The sequence below is a fragment of the Atractosteus spatula genome, chromosome 13, assembly GCF_055471065.1.
Source record: "Atractosteus spatula isolate fAtrSpa1 chromosome 13, fAtrSpa1.hap1, whole genome shotgun sequence".
NCBI lineage: Eukaryota > Metazoa > Chordata > Actinopteri > Semionotiformes > Lepisosteidae > Atractosteus > Atractosteus spatula.
This window is the reverse complement of record NC_142718.1, coordinates 33,624,718-33,645,626: the sequence shown is the minus strand read 5'-3', so window position 1 is coordinate 33,645,626 and position 20,909 is coordinate 33,624,718. Positions and strand designations below refer to the sequence as shown.

Genomic DNA, 20,909 nt, shown 5'->3' with positions numbered 1-20,909 from the left:
ATACATCTAATCAAAGTATTCTGGTCATGAAATGAAACCGCATTTTTCAAGACCAATACACAAATTAGAATTTACGAACAGCTAAGTGCATATCCAATAGCCTACTTACAGTAGACTCTAATGGAACAGTAGAAACAAAACTTTCCAGCAACACCCACCATGTCTAAACCCATGTTTTGTACCATAGCAGGGCTTTGGACCCTTGAAAGTTCTTGCTAAAATCATTAGCGAGTCAATTGAGTTTAATAACAGATCTAGGAGGGAGCAAAGATATGCACTGGGCTGGATTGGAGCTGGTATTTACCAGAACAATTGTCTTTCCGAAGAAAACAGAATACCAGAACGTTAGCAACAATGGTCTTCACTCACCCTCGTTTTCTGTCACTATTTTGTTGAGTGTTTTTTAATATTTTTTCTCTCATTTTTTTTCAGGAGAGATGAAAGGTGGGGTGTCTTAAGGGAAAAGATTGAAAACATTAAAAAAGTGTCAAAATGTGCAGATACAGTATAAGTGCAGTATGCTACTATTGTCAAAAAAAAACCTATTCGAAATCTGGGCATGTATTACGGAGCATGAAAGAGATGCTGTAGAACACACCTGCTGGGCTGTCAAATCCTGGACTTCGGACACTATAGGTTGTGTCTGCCGTCTTCTGACCTTGTGTCAACCTCTTATCAAGAAAAAGTGTCAGAAACAGAGCTCTGTAAAACTTGTTGATTTGTAGTCAAGGTCACATTTTCTTTCTGCTCTTGCTGTCAGACCCTTCCTCCCTCCTTTTTATCTCTGCCTCTCTCTCTCTCCTTCCCCCTTTTACTGTCTTCCCACATGTATTTCCATGGAGGTGTAATCCCAGCAGACACATGCTGCATATCTCTGCCGTACTGTTTTAATTACCATCTTTGTGCTACTGTACAATAGAAATTTAATTAGCAAACAGTTGAAAGTTGAACACTGTGGATGAGGTTAATAATATAAGGCCATCTGTACTGAAATTAGCCACTAATGCGGTTAAAATGAAACGGGGCAGGGGGAAGAGACATTTAGGAGATAAGGAAAAAAATCAATCTGAAAATGGGAAATTTGAAGCATCTCTCCTATAAAGAAGATAACTATCATGGGACAAAGGTAGACAATTCTTTACTAAATTTGGAGGCTTGTAAATAAAGCTCTGCGGCATCATCTTTTTGAAGCTTTCCTGCTATTTTGAAAAGCAGTCTTCTCATAGAATGAATACTGTATTGGTACAATAAATTGAATAAGAATAGCTGACTATAAAAAATATATTTTCGCCAAGGTTTATCATCTCCATTGTGTTCAGGATAGAGGGCATGATAAGCCCATTGAGAAGCTAGAGACCTTGACTTTAAAAGAACCATGTTTAATTAGATTAAAAAAGGTCTCTTTGTCCATATAAGATAACCAGAGCCATGGTACCACTGTTGAAAACTTTGGATAACCTTGAATAAAACAGATGAGAAGCGTGTAGCGACAATTCCCCCATGTTTAAAGGTCATACCGTGTCCTTTACCCATTTTCTTCAACATCTGATACTCATTTGTAACATTTTTCTTTAAAAAAAAACAATAAAATATTATCATCCTGGGCCATCAGACATTCAAGTTTAGCAGTTCAAAGTCATCTTTCAGGTAAAATCAAACTGACAATTCTTGAGTCAAAAGCAGTGTTCTATAAAACCAGGACTCCTAAGACCTCCTTATTTTGAACCGAGTATTCAAAATCCTCAAAGGCATTGACAAAGTCAATCCAAAGGGCTTCTTCAAAATGAACCAGAGGACATACAGTAAGTGGAAACTACAGTATGTGGAAATGCATTTAAAACTGAGAATAAGAGGCTATTGTGGGAGTATGGAACAAGCTACCTAGCTATGTAGTTGAAGCTGTTACTTTGGCATCCTTCAAGAAATGGCTGGAAGAGATTTTTATTTGAATAAGCTACTTACTGCCAAATAGGCCAGATGGGCTGACTGGCTTCCTTTCATTCGTCATCTTTCTTATGGTCTTATGTTCTAAGAGATAATTGGTAGGATTCTTATGTTTGCATACTGACTACAGAGTAATACGTTTCTTGCAGGTGTGTATTCCTTAAATCATCTGTAAATGTTTTATGACAGTTCACATAATTGTTTTTACATAATAAGCCTATTAATTGGACATATGGGTTTACAAAACAAATTATTCTTGTAAAATGTAGCTGGCATAAATTAGTTGTTTCAACCAAAAAAAGCTTAATTACCACTTCCTCGGATGAATGAGCCTTCAATAAATGTAGAAGTGTCACTGACAAACAACGCTTAAGAAAATATTTTAGTGCCCAGAGTACATTAGTAAATTGCTTAGTTTCAGCTAAGGGCTGCAAATGCACTACTTTATGTAACAAATCTGTAAAGAGAGGGATATGGAAAAATCTAACATTATATACATAAAAGAAAAAAGGGGATTCAAGTGAGAAAGATATTACATGAATAACCTTTGAAATGTATTGTGAATCTGTTTTTGCAAACCACAAAGCCCCCTCCAGGGTGCCAGGCCTAGAGACTTGTGTTAGCTTCAGCATGCTTGCTAGGGTAACAGGTATCAATGGAGCAAAGCATTGTTTTCTGCTGCACACACCAGCTGTGCTTAAGGGCTGCATGGTTGTTCTTTTTTGTTCAGCCTGCACTCTCAGATTTTCAGCCAGTTGCATAATTGAACCGATTTGCTATTTTGTTTTACCATCTTTTTAGAAGCTGATGATTTAAGGAGCCCTACCACATGCGCAGGCCTGAAGGTGTCAAGGACATGTGCTGTGTGTTTGCAGTGTACCTGCCATGTGGCATCACTCTGCAGCCCTAAGGGGAGAGGACTGGAGAAGATCAGGCTCTCCAGAGACAGATGGCTGTGTCAGTCACTGCTCTGGGTGCCTCTTGCTCTGGTGCTCCAAAGACACACATCCCCTCCCCAAGGAGCTGTTAGAGTATGTTAGACTTTCACAGCACCTTTTATTTCTATCTGTCTTAATCTCTGTATCTCATTAGCAAAATCTCCTGTTCTTCAGTTCCATTTTTCTGTTTGAAAATTATTATACTTCTATGCTCCAGAAGAAAAAGAAAATCAATTGAGTATCTTTGATGTGTAATTTTAAGTGTTATTACTACTGATTCTAAGTGGAGCTTTAATGGTCAATGCAACAGGGTCTGTTGAGTGGTGGTATTGATAGTAATATATGGTGTCCTGGCCTATATTATGTCAATGATGAGGAAGATTACAACCTGTAAATTATAGTGTCCCTGTTATTTAAGGGAAAAAAAAGGACCGCAAAAAAGGAGATGTCACAAAAAGGGTGTATTTTTTACACAACTCTCTGTCTCTTGCTTAAAAGACAGAACTCAGGTAATGGATGCTGACTGTTCAGCAGTAACAAGGGAAGTACTGCAGTGCTTACAGTGTTAGTGCAAGAAAAGGGATACTTGGGATAAGATGTGATAAAGAAGTACAGGATATCCCATATCCCCTCCCCTCAAAAACCAAACTAAAAAAAGGATATTTTCAGATATTTAAAATTTGATAAACATTGAGCAAATAACAGCATTCTGTGTTATTTAAATGGCAATCCTGTGTGTTACCTGCATAAAGTGTTTCTGTGCATCATTTCATTCTTGTCACATTGCTAAATCAGTAGAAAATTAAGGCTTCATGTTAATGGATGGGTCTAAATTTGCCACTCTGACAACTCTGACAAGAAGCTACTTGGTTGCTAGTGGTTTTAATAATCCAAGAACCTATGAAGTCTTTTATTCTTAAAGGATTGCATCAAATCCTCTTTAACAACATGTCCAGGGAATTGAAGCCAGGCTCCACTATCATTGATTTAAAGAAGAGTCTTCTGTTTTCGGTTCTGGTTAATTTAAATCTCTGTCCCAGGGTTCCTATGTTGTTATTGGTGTCTCTGAATTGATATGTCTGATTCTTTTTTGGATTTGTAATACCTGAATCACGTCTCCATTTCATCTTTTGTTCATAACTTAGTAGACAACTTGGCATGATACGCAACATGAGTCTAAGAGCCTTCTTTTCATCTCTCTTATCAGGATGACTCATTGGGCTCCCAACAAATCATTGTTTTGTTCTGATGTCATTTATACAATTGGAAAGTGTTCATGATGTTTTCATGAAGTATGTTTCTTTAATGAACTAATTTTTTATATACCTTCATGCAATAATTCTTTAGTGTACAAAGGAACAAGTAATAGGTTTATTCCATGCTGAAAAAAAGAAATAAACACAACGTTTCGGCCGTGGAGCCTTGGCCACGTTGTGTTTTCTTCTTTTTTTCAGCATGGAATAAACCTATTACTTGCTCATTTGCAGCCTACGCATGCTGACGCAGCTACCCACCATTCTTTAGTCTAAAACTTTGATAAAAAAAATACAAGGCATATAACCCTGAAATATAACAGTTATAAAGCAAAAACAATTAATCATAAAAAATTAAAAACAATTGCTGATATGAATAGGATTACTGTGAATGGTGAAATTGTACAGTAGGCCTTCGTGAACTGCAGCACAATAAATATTAGCTCCCTCATGTGGACATCTGTATTTACTGCAGGCTGGACTCAACCCTGAAATCTATTCATTAATAAACTTGTACTGTATATAGTTCAGGTGGGTAGCTGCGTCAGCATGCGTAGGCTGCAAAGGAACAAGAGCCTGAAGAAGGCTCCACGGCCGAAACGTTGTGATCTCTTTCTTCTTTTTTTCAGCATGGAATAAACCTATTACTTGTACTGTATATAACCGTTTTCCCAATTAAAGACACAGATGTTGAAATATTTATCAAATTAAGTTGCTTTAGATTTCCTGACCATTATAAATTTAAAAAAGAGTTACTGTATAATAGAAAAGTGCTACCTGTATTACAGATGGAACATGTTTTTTTTTTAATCCTGGTAAAAAGCAAATGTTATTTTATAGTACTGTAAAAGTTAAAAAAGGTAAATCACAAAACAAAAAAGTTACTTTCTAATTCCATGGGGAAATTACCAATCGATTTTTAACATATTACCAAATTTCTATTTAAAAGGAAACAGTAACATTTTCCATTTTATTATACATTTCACATAATTACAAAGGTTATAAAATGATATGGGTGCCAAAACACCTTATATACCTCAATTCTATTCATATAATCATGATCCTATTCTACTCTACTAAGTATTTTTGTACATAACACTGAAGAAAGAGTCTGCTTTAAAGCATGTCTGCAAGGGAATGCCCATGATTAAAGATTATGGATGAATTAGGTCACCTGTTAAATTTCAGCTTGGCATTTCTACCCAGGTATATGGAGAAGAAGTCGGGGAAATAACCTTTTACTTTTGCTGCTTCTTTTATAAGTTGCATTACAAAGGACTGCAATTTGTTCTCATTGAGGTACTTTTACCAAAAGTTTGGTGGGTCTGTCACTGATGTCACCTGACTGGCCCCATCTTCTCTGCTTATGCCGAGATTAATGATGAGAGCCTGCCAGGCCTATTCCTTGCACACACCTCCCTTGCTGGATGCTAGAAATCTGAAAAGAGAATACAGGGACGCCGCTATTTTGGGATCATTAGGTTCAGTGTAATTTTACCACAGTTTCCCCCACGAGGGCTCGTATGAGGAATGTCAGTAGCACAATTAAGTTATAGGCACGATCCTAATGCAGTTTCCCCTGCAGTCAGGGACCAATTGTGAAATAAACTCTCTTTGAACTGCCCAGCAATTATAAATCTGCAGAGCCCATCGTCCTTCTTTTTGCCCTGTGTCAAAAATCTAGGCTATGTTCTTTTCTGCAAAAACCCCTTCAGAAAAGCACAATAATAAAGGCAAGAATTGTAGCAAGTTCACAGGGACTCCCAACGTTATTGATCTCTACTGCTTCTTAAAGCTGGGACAGAAACCCAGAGGTTTCCGAACACGAAGACTAAAACAGAAGTTGATTAGCTGTATCTGTTTAGCTACATTTAAACTGTCTGATGTGGTATATAGATTTTTAATTCCTCAAACTGTTAAGCACTTTCAAACACATTACTGCTACCATGTATCTGGGGCTGATTACCCACGGTTACTCTACATCCAATCCAGATTGATTATCCAGGACATGATTATCAAAACATTCATTTTCAACAGCCTCAAACTGGTTATTCACCACCTTGGACATTTAGCTGCTAATCCTGGAAATCGTGGACTCCCAACTGAAGCAAAAAACTTAAGATATCCTGCCCAGGGAGCAAAATTCCCAGGATCAAAGAAATCAATAGGTTCGTTGTCAAACTGCAGAAAATGAAAATTACCTGCCAGAAAATAGTTTTATTGTTTCATGAAACTCTTTCTCATTTAAGAATATTTCTCTATGTCTGTATTTGTTTCGGTCAGATCCTTAATGTAATCACCTCTCCTCATCATCTTCACAGCTGTAAGTGGCATACCCTTGTGCCAGATTCAAGGAAATAAATTCCCTGGCATGAAATTAAAATTTAATTACCCCAAGGCCCTTCCCTTTCTTACTTCCCTCCCCAAGTTTAATTCACTACAATCAACTAATTAATTAGGACCATCAGCTAAACCACCTGAAATTCAAAGAAAATGTTCTACCCAAGGGCCATGGTTCAGAGGTAGAGCTATAAAATTGGTGAAAATCAATGTAATTTTAATTATTTGTTTCCTTTTTCTGACTCAAATTGCTCTGTGTTAGTGCCAAGATAACACTTAGAGCAAGAAAAACAAGGAAGAAATAATGTAGCACTTGAGAAAGTATAATGTGAAGAGAAGAAAATGGCTAGGTGGAACGCAAGGCTTCACACAGCACAATTATTGAACTTGTTTAGGTCCATAGATTCTCTCAGACATATTCCTAATTAAATAAGTATCGTGCATATATTGTTTCTCGTAATGCTTTACTTGAATGTGGCTACATAACTGTCATATCTCCTTCATAAACACTATAAAACGCAATCTAACAACATTCATAACTCTATTCATAAAACTATTCATGTGCAATTGACATTACAGTTAGATGATTATTCATTTTTGAACAAGACATCGCTTCAATCAGCAGCTAAAAACAGAATTCCAGGTAGAGAAAAGTTAAGTGAAAATAAAAGACCATTACAGACTTCAGAGCTGACAAGGGCTTTGTGGATATGCAGTACAGCAACAGTGGTCCTGGTGTGTTTATCCATCCATTTATTTTCTAACCTCTTCTTCCAATTCAGGGTCACGGGGGAGACAGAGGCTATCCTGGCAAGCAATGGCAGAGCAGACCTCGCAAGGCCAACTTTCCCAGAAGCCCGTTAACCTACCAGTCGATAGCACCCTGAACCCAAGGCCCCAGAGCTGCAAGGGAGCAATGCTAATCACTAAGTCACCCATGGTGTGTCTGCTGTATGGTTTTATGCATGTTGATTTATTGTGCTATGAAGTGATTATGCAGGAGTAATGATACTGTTAAGTAACACTAAAGACATAGAGGGAAAAAAAAGAGAAAACAGAACTGAAACAAAAACGCATCTGTAATACATTAAGATGCAATAGTGATGACACAGTGTCAATGTAGAGCTATTAATTTGTAGAGCTGTCAAGTGCTGTTATCTTTATTTCACTGTGTGCATCAAGAGTGCACGGATATATTTTACAGGTAGCACTTTAATCTTCTGTTAAGATATCCACATCATAAACCTAAAATAAATAACCTTAGTGTTAATGGTGCAGTGAACGTATGACACATGAAAATGAATGCCATATAATTTTTAATTAAGGATCATAACGAATGAATGAACAAGGTGAAGAGGAATTATTATATTATGAGATATCTGTAAGGGGAATACAGTATATCCAACCTGCATATTTCAGTGAAAGGCATTCTTTTTACAGATGTACAAGTTCATTTAAAACTATTAGATTATCTTTGAAATCAGCTTAGACATTTTTGTTAAGTGTAGCAGTTAAAAGTAAACAAAACAAAGCAAAAGACAAAACTATCATTGATTGCATGAAAAGTCAATTGATTATAATTAATGCACTCCCTTATAATCCCTCATGTACAGTATTTCACTTCCTTATCTATACTTTCCGTTGATATTTGTTTAAATTTAGCTTACAAATGTTTTTTTAAATAAAATTAAATGTTTATTATTATTATTATTAACCCAGTTGCAGACCTGGGGTTTTATCTTCGTGGAGTTTGTACATTATGTCTCCTTGTGTTCATGTGGGTTTCCTCTGCGTAAAGGTCTGCAAAATATCGGGTTTCGGGTCGATTTTCCACGTACATCTACGGGCTCGGATTTGTTTTCTAATAAGTGAATATAAATGACTATATTATGCTTTAAATGTATTTTTATTAGAATTAGTTATTTCATAACTCATTTTGCGCGCTCGCTCTGTCGTATGTGTGTAACAGAGCCTACCTAGCTAACTTCGCAATGGACGAAATAAAACGATAACTCACAAAGGGAGAACTACTCAAAATGCCAAAATGAGTCGGGGACGGCTTCGTTATGGAAACATTATGACCCAAATACTATTTTTTCCTCAGCGCACGGCATTTTCTGTCTATAAACTCAAGCGCATAGCAACCGAGCAAGCACTGTAAAACCGCGTCTGTGAGAACCCGTCTGTGTGTGTGTGTGCATGTGTCCACTCGTTCCGAGAGGAAAAGAGAGTGACCTATTTCGGGTTACAAATTTGGCAGTACCATTCGGGCTCAGTCGGGTCTGGTCTCGGGTACGGGCTTCAATTTCGTGCCCGTGCAGGTCTCTACCTCTGGGTACTCCGGCTTCCTTCCACAGTTCAGAGACATACTGGAAGGTTATTTGAATTCTGTAAAAAAAATGACTATAACAGAGGGATCTCTTGTCACTGTCCGCGGACAGAACAGTACACAACACACATTATCCGACTTAAATTACACACGTTCATACATCCATTTTCCTGTTAGCTAGCTAACCGGCGAGGGTGCACACTCGGGGCCCGGCTAGCCGTTTCCCACTTCATACACGCAACACATAACCACATTTTACTTCGGAATCGGTTCTGGTTATTCGTAGAGAATCAAACACACACACTCAAGGATAACGATATGTTTTCTGTTTATTTGTACCTATCTGTGTGGGAGAGAGCGCTCTGTCTGTTTATCTTCTTTCTTCCGTGATGAGGTCACTGTGCGTCCTGGTCCAGGGCAGCCTGACTTCCGGTTATGGTGGCCTCATGGGTCCAAACCCGATCCCCGTTGTCAGTTTAGCTTTGTACTGTCAACGCATGCGCACATCTTCCGGTATAAGAAATACCATTTTGTACAGATGCAGTTACATTGAGTAAAATGTTTTGTTCATGATTCGTTGTTTTATTTTTACATTCTGTATAGTCTATTGTTAAAAGATTATGAACGGGTTGTTATGCGGGCGATCAGTTTAATGATATGATGATAAGTTTAATTTTAATGTGAGAATGGTACGGTCCGAGGGGGGGCAGTGCCTTGTGCCTATTTAGGGGGCTCCTCCGGCAGGCCAGAAGTTAACTGATAAGATCTAAGTGCGGTGGGATGTCTGGCTTGTAGGTCTTGGAGAAATGGTTTGTGGTTTTTGTATTGTTTTTTGTGCTATACATAATTGTTTGTTTGGTTTGTGGGGGGTACTGGCCAAATAAACCACCACTTTTGTACTGAAGTGTTGTTGCAGCTGGGCTATCATTCTATTTTAAAAGAACTCCCCTGGGCACTCCTCCAGCCCTCCCTGTGACAAAGACCTTGCACTCTGTGCTTGTGTGTCTCTGTCATCCCTGTGATAGTCTGGTCTCCAATCCAGGATTTAAAACATACCCTGGCCCATTGCTTGCCAACATTGGCTCCATCTTCTTGCTGAATTGGTTAGTAAATGCATATTGCTCCTGCGCTTATGGGTACTAATAATATGGTATAGTTAATATATAAAATAAATACTATTCTAAAGATTGTTAGAAAGCAGTCCCCTAGCACTAGAAATTCCTAAAATTAGTCTTTTTCACTGACTTTAAAAAATGATCTAAGCTTGTCACTTTGGATTATATTAAACTGGAGAGAAAATTAATATTGTGATTGCTGTTACTGCACAAACAAATTTCTGGATTGTCATCAGATAAACGTAGCAGCTCTTACTGCTGATCTTTACTTATCAAATGTAAAATATTTATAGCCAAATCTCTCTACTGCATCATAACAAGAGAAGTAGTCATCTATGCCTAAGCAGTTTTAATCTATTTATGTATTTATTTTGTGAGCTCATCAAAGCAATTTGATTTTGTCATTTAGTATCAATTAAAGTAAATAATCCCTGACACGCTCAATTAGATGTAACCCTCTCACTAAATGGTGTCATTGTGTTCTCTCACGTTTTTCTCCACTGTACTATCCTTGATTGCTCTTTATTCTGATAATTATCATTATCAAAGCTGCTCAACAGTAGGGTTTTCTTCAGGATTGACCAAAGGGCCATATTAATAGACAAACTAGGAAATGAATGCATAATGGATTAGAGGAAAAGAGGAACTCCTTGAGATGATCACATATACTAACGTTATAAAAAAAATTCTTTATTCTTTCACCTCAAATACATGGGATCCTTAATTTATTTTTTTTTCTTTTGGATGCTACCTTTCCCAATAACTAAGAGAAAACAAAATGACAAGTTGTGGTTTAAATGAAAAATGTATATGTCCCAGTTGAATTGTGGTCAAATGTAGTTTGCCCACCAATCATGCAGCTCAAACTACACCTGAAGGAGGCTCCACTGCTGAAATGATACCATGCCTTGTTTTGTTTCTCTCTACTGTTCAGTGTGGAATTAACCTCTTGTTCTTTTGCTATCTGCATGCTGACTCACTATCACATTGAATTGACCCAAACAATTTTAAATATTGCTTTATTTTATTTTAAGAAAGTGTAGCTATACTATACAAATTAGTTTAAGTAAGGACTATAGGTATAAAACAAATCTTAGTCACAATAATAAAGCACATAAAGCTGTGATACAGCGCATGTGTGATTATATCAGTTGTTTCTATGACTTATTGTAGATACTTCATCTGCTAACACAAAGTAGCGCTGGGGTACAGTTGAGATTAGTTGTCCAGGATTGTCTTGATTTTCTGGCAAACAGCACCTCCTGTCCGAAAGATACATTTCTCCTCTAATCAATGGTCTCTCTCCTTTAAGGCACTGTGGAGCTTCCAACAGGTCAAAAGATGGCTAACTCTGCTCGTGGCCATGTCAGAGGCACTGATCTACATGTCTCCTTCTCCCCTGTGTGGATGCAGGAATCACTGGAAGACAGGTAAAAATCCAGAAAAAAATGCTGTCTCTAATTGAGTGAATATGTAACAGATACAATAAATATACTTTCCCCTATGTACCCTCTAAGACACTCTATAAGTTTATCAGAAGTGTTTGCATAACAAATCTAAAAACATTTGACCTGTACAGAGAGAAAAGGCAATATATAGTCCTATAGTATAATTTAGTACAAACCTGTGAAAGAATATACTGTACAAAAAAAATAAATGAATGGTGGTTCCTTCTGCATCCTTCTGTAATCTTACTTTGTTTATAGGCAATAGCATGCATGGAGTACTGTACACTTACTGTACAGGAACTATGTACATATTTAAGTCTAAATTCTTAAACTGATGGATAAATGAAAGAAACTGTACGGGTGTGATGCAGAGGTTCATCACTTACACTAGGGTTAATTATTTTCCCATTTTGCCACAGAGCCCATAACAGGACTTTATAAAGCAATCTATCAGTTCAGATAGTAATCTATAAGCCTGGGTGTGCAGCAGATAAAGCAAACACTGCGAAGTTAATATGCTCTGTTGACAAAATAGATCCATCTCTGAATATAAGGCACTCTAATGTCTTGGGAGAGATTGCAAGAGGGTAAATTCACAGCTGATATAGGGGTGGAAGGTTTCCAAGCTCGATTTTAGATTTTCTCCTTCATTACAACTATGGTAGAAATCATAAACAATAAAGTTTCTCAAAAATAAAGATTATATAACCTACCAGTTGTTCAGTTATTTATTTCTGTGCTCCAAAACACTCACAGTAGAGGCTTTCACTTCTAAAAAAGAGTACCCAGATCAAAATATTGTTGCTGACAAAGATAAGCATAGAAATGAGAGAGATAATGGCAGATGTCATTAGAATTCTACAAAGGAGGATACATTTGAAGTTTCTTGTCACAAAGGCATAAGTTTCTTTACAGTTTCTACAAAAATAGGAATATATGATTCAGGTGGAGATATGCACATGGCACATCTAGATAGATGAGTTCACTGACTCTATCCCGGATGGAGATAATTAAAATGTCAATGGTCTACTCTACACTTCTGATCTCTCTGGAATAAATTAAATTTGAAATCGGAGCAGGAAAGCCTATCATAACTTTGAAAAGGGAAGATGTTTTGAGGCTCCAAACATGAAAAAGATGATGACCATGATTTATAAAGAGGAGAGTCCATTGTAAACTAAGAAGGACACTTATTTGACCGTGGCATTCAAAACCTTGCATTTCTTGGGCATTTCTTGCCCAAGTATCCGCTGAAAAGCAAACAAAGCCAGTGACGTACTGTACCCTACAGTCAGTGATATCCGAACACCGTCAGAGCTCATCTAAGCAACTGCTTCCACAGCAGCTTCATTTTTTTTGTCCCGTTCACAGCTTTTACATGACACTTTATGTTTTACAAAGCTTACGTCTAAACTTGAACAAGCAAGTGGCTTTGTAACAGGAATCGTCCTTACTCTGTTACCCTCCACTCCATGTTCCAGTCCATTGCTCAGGCTGCAGGGCCCTGTGATGGAAAGAGATTACAGGGAATTGAATACAGGACTGTGGGATGAAACTACAGCTGGGTTGCAATTTACATTTAAATGTACAGCCCAGCAGCAGCTCCCTTTGTCTCTCTGGCCAAAAGCCCTTCTGATGTTAAGGGCACTCCCTGGGAGTTTGGCAGCATGCATGGGTTTAGTCCTGAACCCAGGACACTGCCGTCTGTCTTAATTGTGATGAAGGGCACTTAGTGCCATTTAAGTGTGCTTTCTTTTGTTTTGCTTCTGCCATCCCTAATACTTAATGTTACATGATGGAAGTGATTTGCACTTGTGGAGCTGTACTGCAGATTTAAATAGCAATTTTAAATCCCTAATAACTAAATGTTCAGGGGTTAGTTAGACCAGTTACAGTAAATCAATAATTGTTTGGATTCAGTTATCAAGAGCTACATGTAAGTTGGAATGATAAATAGCAGTAGGTCCTGTGGCTTCTCCTGAATCAAGAGTAAGCATCACTAGTCCAATGCAGAGGACCAGAGTAACAGTCCTTAAGGGCCAGGGGGTTTGTGTTTTACATTGAGCTTTTATTGGTTAAATTAAACTATCTACTCATGTCACCTAGTTGATTTGACCTTTTATCAAGATCTAAATTCACAAGAACTCATAATGAGAGATTTGTAGAAAACAAGTTGTAAGGCATAAATAAAACCCTAATAAATATGACAATTGAGAACAAGTAAATGGGTCTAGTTTGTTTTGCTACCAGTAGCTAATTTGATGGTCATATCAACTAACTGTTTTCTTGAAAGAATCTAGGGCGTCAGCTTTGTCGACACATCCTAGTAGCTTGTGCCCACAACTTTGTATGTAAAAAAAGTGTTCTGCTGTGTCAAAGAGCTAATCCTCCTATTTATTAATCATTTGTGAACCTACTGTAACTGGTTTATAAATACTAGAATTTTATTTATTGATATAAATTAGAAGAAGCAGTGGCCCTAATACATACACCTGGAATTTTAACAGTAATTTTAAATGATTAACATTATACAATACTACTATACTACTACTAATAGTATTAGTGCACTGCATGGTGGCACAGTAGTTGGCAGTGCTGCCTCACAGTGCTGGGGCCCTGGGTTCAGTTCTGAAGCTGCGGAGCTATCTCAGTATCCGTGTGGAATTTCTACGTTCTCCCAGTGTTCACTTGGGTTTCCTCTTTCCTGATGGTTTGATTTTCTCCCGCAGTCCAAAGACACTCTGGTATGTTATACAGTATATGCTTATTGCGTGCTTCCTTGCATTGTCTTAGTGAGGACATACAGTAGAAGACGCTGAATGCCTAAGCTGGTCGCTGAAAAGCGAGCTTACTCTCTGCATTCGGCGTAGTCAATCGACAAGGGCGTAGTAAATCGGAAAAGGGGATATAAAAGAGTGTTAGTTGTTATATTACAAATATATTATGAAATGTTTGTAATTCAGTAGTAGCAGTAGCGGCTTGCACGGTCCTTCTTACTCTGACGTCCCTTCCTCCATATATTAATAGTTTGTGAATATTATTGAAGTTTAGCCAGCTGGTTTTACCAGTAAAAGAATTAAGATTAATTCGTCCAGTAGTTTTCTAGTTCTAAACTGCATATGGCCACTTTTTATTAAATGATTTTCCAATTTTCTGAATCTGTGGGCATAGCTCCTGTCCTTAGTGACATCTGAAAAATCCTAGTTAAAGGTCTATGAATAACACTCCTCAATTGCTTAAGTAGGACTGGGAAAATGCCAGCACATACCAGCGATTTATTCGTTTTAAATCATTCTAGTCTCCATAGGACCTCTGTGTCAGTTATGCTGAAATTACTTAAAACTGGTGGAGCTCTGTTTGTAACCTGGGGCATGTTATTGACATATTCCTTTGTAAAGACCTGCATTAAATATTCATGTAGCACTTCCTGTTTCTTTTTCATCTTTCTTGTTTTAATCCCATATTATCTCAGACTATTTTCTTGACCTTTTAGTTTGTTTATACAATTATAGCATTGCAAAAATGTTTACATTATTTTTAGTGTTTGATGTAATGTTCTTTTCTGTCTTTCTCTCTGTAATTCTAATATATTTTCTCGATGGTGCTTGCAGCTCTCCATACTACTTCATTTTTATCTTTGGATCTTGTGATCTTTTCATGCAATCTGTAAGGTGCGCTCTTCCTTCAGATTTGTCTTTTTTACTAGACAGGATGTATGATAAATTAGAGTTTTAACTCTTTAACATTTTGGGTCCTATATTCAAAGACCCAGGCTCTTAAATTCACATTGGATCTTGTCAAGATTGAAACACCTAAGTGTTTTTGAAGTATAACCATCTTGCTTTGATTCTTGAGTAAGGTTGACTGTGTTCATCTGTTCCCCTAGGTTTCTTATTCTTTCTACTTTCCAAAATCATAAACCAGCCTATAGAGATTGAATGTACACATTATATTCTTCACATCACATCACACATCACAATTCTTCAGTGCTTCTACACCATCTACTCATTTTATTCTGTGTAGATCATTTAAAAAAATAAGATAGATCACTTTATTAGCCATATACAATTTCTTGTATTAAGAATTTCTTTTTGCATACCCCAGCTTGCTCTCCCTGAGAGGCACAGGCACACAGACAGGGAGAGTGAAGCTTGGGGTCAGAGTGCAGGGTCAGCCATTTATACGGTGCAGCTGGGTTTAAGGGCCGTGCTCAGGGACCCAACGGAGTAGGATTCCTCTGCCGGCTTCAGGATGCGAACCGGCAACCTTCCAGCCACAGGTGCAGATCCTTAGCCACAGAGCCACCACTCTGCCCTAGGTGAATAAGAATAAGGTCCCAAGTAGATGACTTTCGAAACTTGTTTAAAATGTTATATATATATAAATATGTATAAAATGTAATATATATATATACACCTGAAGAAGGCTCCACGGCCGAAACGTTGTTTTCTTTCTTCTTTTTTTCAGCATGGAATAAACCTATTACTTGTTCCTATATATATATAATGTTATTTATATACATAAACCACTTCAATTATATCAAATTAAATTCAACTTCTGTAGTCCTCATTTTAATATGCCAAAATATGATTTTGCCATTAATGTCATTGTACAGTACCTATCCTACATAACGTCCTGATCTTATTATATAGTAAGTTACTTAAGCCCATATGTGAATTACAGTAGGTGATGAACACAGATTTAGCATTAAACAATCTTTTTTTTTAAAGTGTAGCCTATATAGATGGTAAAAGTTGGTAACTTGTTGCTTCAGTACCCTAGCTTGCATGTAATCTTTGATTTCAAAACACATATCAGCCCTCTTTTATTTACCTAGCCATTTCAAAGGATGTGTAATTATTAATTTAATATTCATCTCCAGTATTTTCATCTAGCAATGTTTTAGTCCATTTATTATTATAGTCACTCCATAAAGCAAATGCCTTGAATTCCTTTGTTTATGCATAATGCTTATAGTACCTATTTATACACATCTAAGGCTGATGGAAACTGATGTTTTTTTTCGAAGTTTGATTCTTTCAGATTGGGCCTGTTAAATGCTCTCTGCCCTCCAGTGCCCTACTGGTTCAACTGCAGTCCATCATGGGGATATGTGCAGTATTCATTCAACACCTAAAGGTCCCATGAGTCTCTCCTCTTTGTACCAAGCCACATTTTTAATATTTGCATTTCACCTTTCTTCCTTGGACTTGCACATGGCACCAGCAGAACAGCTGAAAAGACCACTGTAAATGTTCTGCTTAGTTTAAAAGCTAAATTTAAACTTGGGTCACCAGCACCCACAAGTGAGCAATTTTGGCGCATCACAGAAGGGTCAACTTTGCAAGGCAAGCTATATTTTGAGATTTATTGTGCAACCACAGCTTCTTATCAGTAGAGACCACTGTGAAAATACTTCCTCCAATGTGAGGGATCTAGCTCATAATGGACTGCAGTCTTCGGTTTCCTGCTGGCAGGTGATGAAAGCATGAAGAGCATATTTATAGATGATTTTTTTAAAGGGAAGAAAGTCCATAATCCAATAAAACCTAAGAAAGGTTCTAACCAAAATAGCTTCTGTAACTACTTCGATTAAATATTGTTCCACATTAAATAGCTGAATAATTAAGTTTCATGGTAGTGCAAGAGCCAATTTATTAATTGGTGATTTATTATCCATTTAGAGGGCAATAAATCATTATTAATTTACAAACAGAGATATTCAATTATGAGTGAAGGCTTTATGTCCTGCTTTAATTAAAGGTTAATTGGAATATAAGTGTATAATAATTTACACAGTACAAACAAGCTATTAATAAACACTTAATGGAAAGGTGATGGGATATTATTTGAGGTATTTAATTAAATGAGTAAACAATTTCCATTAACTTATTTCTGAGTCTTTTGTTTTCTTTTTATTAATATATTCTGCTTAATAGGATTAGAAAACTCTAAAGAAAAAAACTTATAATTTTCTTGATTCGGTGTGTTATTTCAGTAAGTGCTGCTTGTATTTATTTTTTCCTTTTACCTTTTCTTGAAATGCCAAATTCAAACTTCCTGCTTCCTGTGTTCACCTTGCCAGCAAGGAGGTGTTAATAATGATCATTAATGAGCTTTTATGCGTGTACTGTACCTTCTATTGGGCATCACACACTCACTTGACTGATTAACCTAGCCTCTGCTTGGCTTCTGATGAAAGGTTGGCCCTGCTGGGTGCTGTAAACAGCCCCATCCAACTGCTTCACTTTTAGAGCTCAGGAAAACAAACAGCAGGGTATTTCACAAACTACCCTTAAATATTCAGCAGCTATGATCTCACCTTCAAACAACACAATCCTGCTGTTATACATTTTGGCTGCTGTTTCAAGGTTAACTGAAATGCTTCAGAATATCTAAATAACAGTAAAGAGAGATGTACTGTACATAGTTAATCATAAGCTGAAGTTCATCCCCTATTTAAGTAGAGCAGTTGCCGTGATTTTTGGCTGTGGAGAGCATTCTTTAACTCTACTTTTACTCATCCGTGTCAGTCCAGTCTGGGGATGTGCATTGTGTCACTGTGCAATTAAAAAGCGATCTTGACAGTTTGCTGCTGAAATGTTGAAAAAGCTCTGGCTCACTGTTTGTGAATCAAACCCCCACAAATCCACCACAGATTCATGGCCTCATAGTTGACAAGCTCAGTCATTGCTAATCACCGAAATAGGTTGTTGCCAAGTTACCTGCCAAGCTCCTAGTTCAGACATGATATGGAATTATTTATAAACCCTGCAACTCAATGGAAGACCTCTTCCTATGTCTCATTCCTCCTCCTTCTGTTTATCATTCTGTCTTCTATCATTTTTTCTCCCCCCCCCACTCTATCCCCCGCTTTATTTGGTGCTGTCTGTTTCTCTCTTCCCTGTGTCTCTTGCTCTTATCTCTTCTCCTTTCACCAGTCCTGATTGCAATAACTGCATGTCAAGAGACCAATGAACTTTATTATCTAGCCTGTTCCTAACATAACAGGTGACAAAGGCAATCAATTGCAAACCTGGTCATTGTGTTTACACGTCTACAACATTACGGGAGATATTCATAAAACATTTACAGCTATGCTAAGTTTGCACCTGTTATATACTAAGAAGAAAACAACAAAATGAAGTTGTAAACTGTCACTTCAGTCTTTTGGTATGCTAATGACGTTCATCTGCTGATTTTTATTTACTCAAGCAGTCTGTCCAAAAAGTCTTGTTAAACAGAATCTTAACATTACTACAGTTTAGTTAAAACCTCTTCTCCCACATCACATACCTCCATTTCATCACATTCTTATACTTAAGCTTATAACTCTTTCTGATAAAAAAAGTACTGTGAAAGATGTATACGCTTCTACAATACATTGCTGCATTCTTTGGTTAAACGAATAACAGATTGCATTTTGTCATTGACACTCCATTCCCAGAGTGGCTCTCCAGTGTCCCTGTTATCAGGCATCAGTAACTCAGCTCAGACCACAGTAATCTGTAACTACTGCTCAAATACAGTATTTAAAAGATCTAAGCAATCTATAGACTGGTCACCAATTCTGTAAGTGAGCACAAATTCCAAATATTTACAAATGAAGCAAATAAGAATTAAATTGAAATAATTCAGAATGAAGCCTTTAGTTTCTGTTGTACTATTCATGATAAATTTAAACATGCACAAAACAGTAAACAGTCCGTGTCTTCTATTCTTTAACCAGAAGCAATGAGGAGCTCTTTCTGCTGCACAGGCTACACCCAAACTCAACCCTACAAACGAACGTATTCCTTTTCATATCGGGTAATCTTTTATGTATAATTCATATACAGCCATACAATATAAAACATGACAATAATATATTTTAGAACAGCACTGAAGCACAATCTCCTGGAACACAGCAGATTAAAGATATATATTAAATTATAAAATTACTGTATAATATAGAATTATATTATGTATTTTGTATACTTTAATAAAAACACATAGTTGACCACTTAACTATTAAGATGGGTTCTGAGCCTGACTAAATGACTGAGCTGACACTTCATAAGTTGAATGCCAGCATTATTCACCATATTTTCCTGCTCATTCATTGGATTTACTAAAAGAAAATGGCTCCATTTGCTTCGGTATTCCGATGGCAGCAAAAGGATATTAATTCATTACTGAGACAAGTATAAAATCTGGACTGTGATACTGAGAAAAAAATCCTATTTCTCAAGCTGCATGTGGAAGGCTCTCAAATGGTTGTGACACATTATTATTAATTGCTCCAATCCGTCAGGGCTGCGTCGCAAGACAAGCCTAGAGAATTGGCTCCGATAGAAAGATCTCTGTAATTTTCTCTGATGGAAACTGAATGAAAAGCTGGCGCCATGTTGTGTACAGTCTCATGTGTAAATATTTATTTTATTTCTGCAGGTTTTAAAATTGATTTTTATTTTTACCATATTAATTCTGCATGTCGTTTCTGACAGTTTTTGCAAACTTTTCGGATTTCCAGTCTTGTAATTCTTCTTTAGGCACTCTCAATCTTCCTATCTTAACTCCCCTCTTGATTAAATTGGTGAAATGATTTCTCATATTTTCACCTGGTCTGTTGGATAGTGGAACTGTTGGTGTAAACTGACTGCCGCTGAGGTGGGTGCTTGGAGAGTGCTGCAAATTATGACTTGTCCTAAAGTTCCCATGGGCCCCAGAATCCAGCACTGAGTGTGAAAAAAGTCTCAGCAGTTTGCGAATGCTAACCCCAACCCTAGTGGTGTTTCAACAGAGTAATCCTGCAATCTGTCTCTGAAGTCATTGAGTCATCAGATATAAAAAAGGGAATCAAACCAAAAAAAGTCTAAAACAATCAAAACCACCGAAAAAAAGGCTGTGGGGAAATTCATTGCCTTTGATGATGTATCTTCTTAAGGCAAATTAGCAATCAGCTTATAAATGCTATAAAAATGGTACTGAATTGAGCGTCCGTCTCAAGCCCGTTTGTGGAGTGGGTCACAAGAACCATTGCATGTTGACTACAGTAAATCTTCTAGTTGCATGTTAAATGCCAAAGTTGGAGAGAGTTTACCCATTAAATTATGTTTTCTTGCAACGTTTGATCTGACTCATGTACAGCACATGCAGCCAAAAGTTTCAGGAAAAAAGTTGGAGAGAGCATCAAATTATGAATTGTCCTAAAGTTCCCATGGACCCCAGAATCCAGCTTTGAGCATAAGAAATGTCTAAGCAGTGTGGCATTTCTACCCCTGCAATCTATCTCTGAAGCCCACCTTTCATCAGGTTTAAAAATCTTTCTCAAACCAAGAAGTTTGCAATCGGCTGAAAAAGTATGTCAAAATTGTAATGACTTAAGTCTGCATTTCAGGCTGATGAAGGGTTTACGTTACAATTACCATTACATTTTGACTCTAGTTGCACATTAAATTACAAAATTGAGAGTTTACCCAGTAGAATGGATCTTCTTACATCTTTTGATCGCGCTCAGTTTTTAAATACACTTACTGCACACTGGAATGTACAACACTGGC

At 37.2% G+C, this 20,909-nt stretch overlaps 1 long non-coding RNA gene across 1 annotated transcript; it reads right to left on the bottom strand.

Annotated features, from left to right (window-relative positions):
• Positions 1-5,157: 5,157 nt before the first annotated feature.
• LOC148822246 (uncharacterized) lies at positions 5,158-9,239 on the bottom strand. Its single transcript, XR_016093911.1, has 3 exons — positions 9,144-9,239; positions 8,739-8,863; positions 5,158-5,573 (listed from the first exon to the last, which is right to left on the bottom strand). It is a non-coding gene; the product is annotated as an uncharacterized LOC148822246 (long non-coding RNA).
• Positions 9,240-20,909: the final 11,670 nt, after the last annotated feature.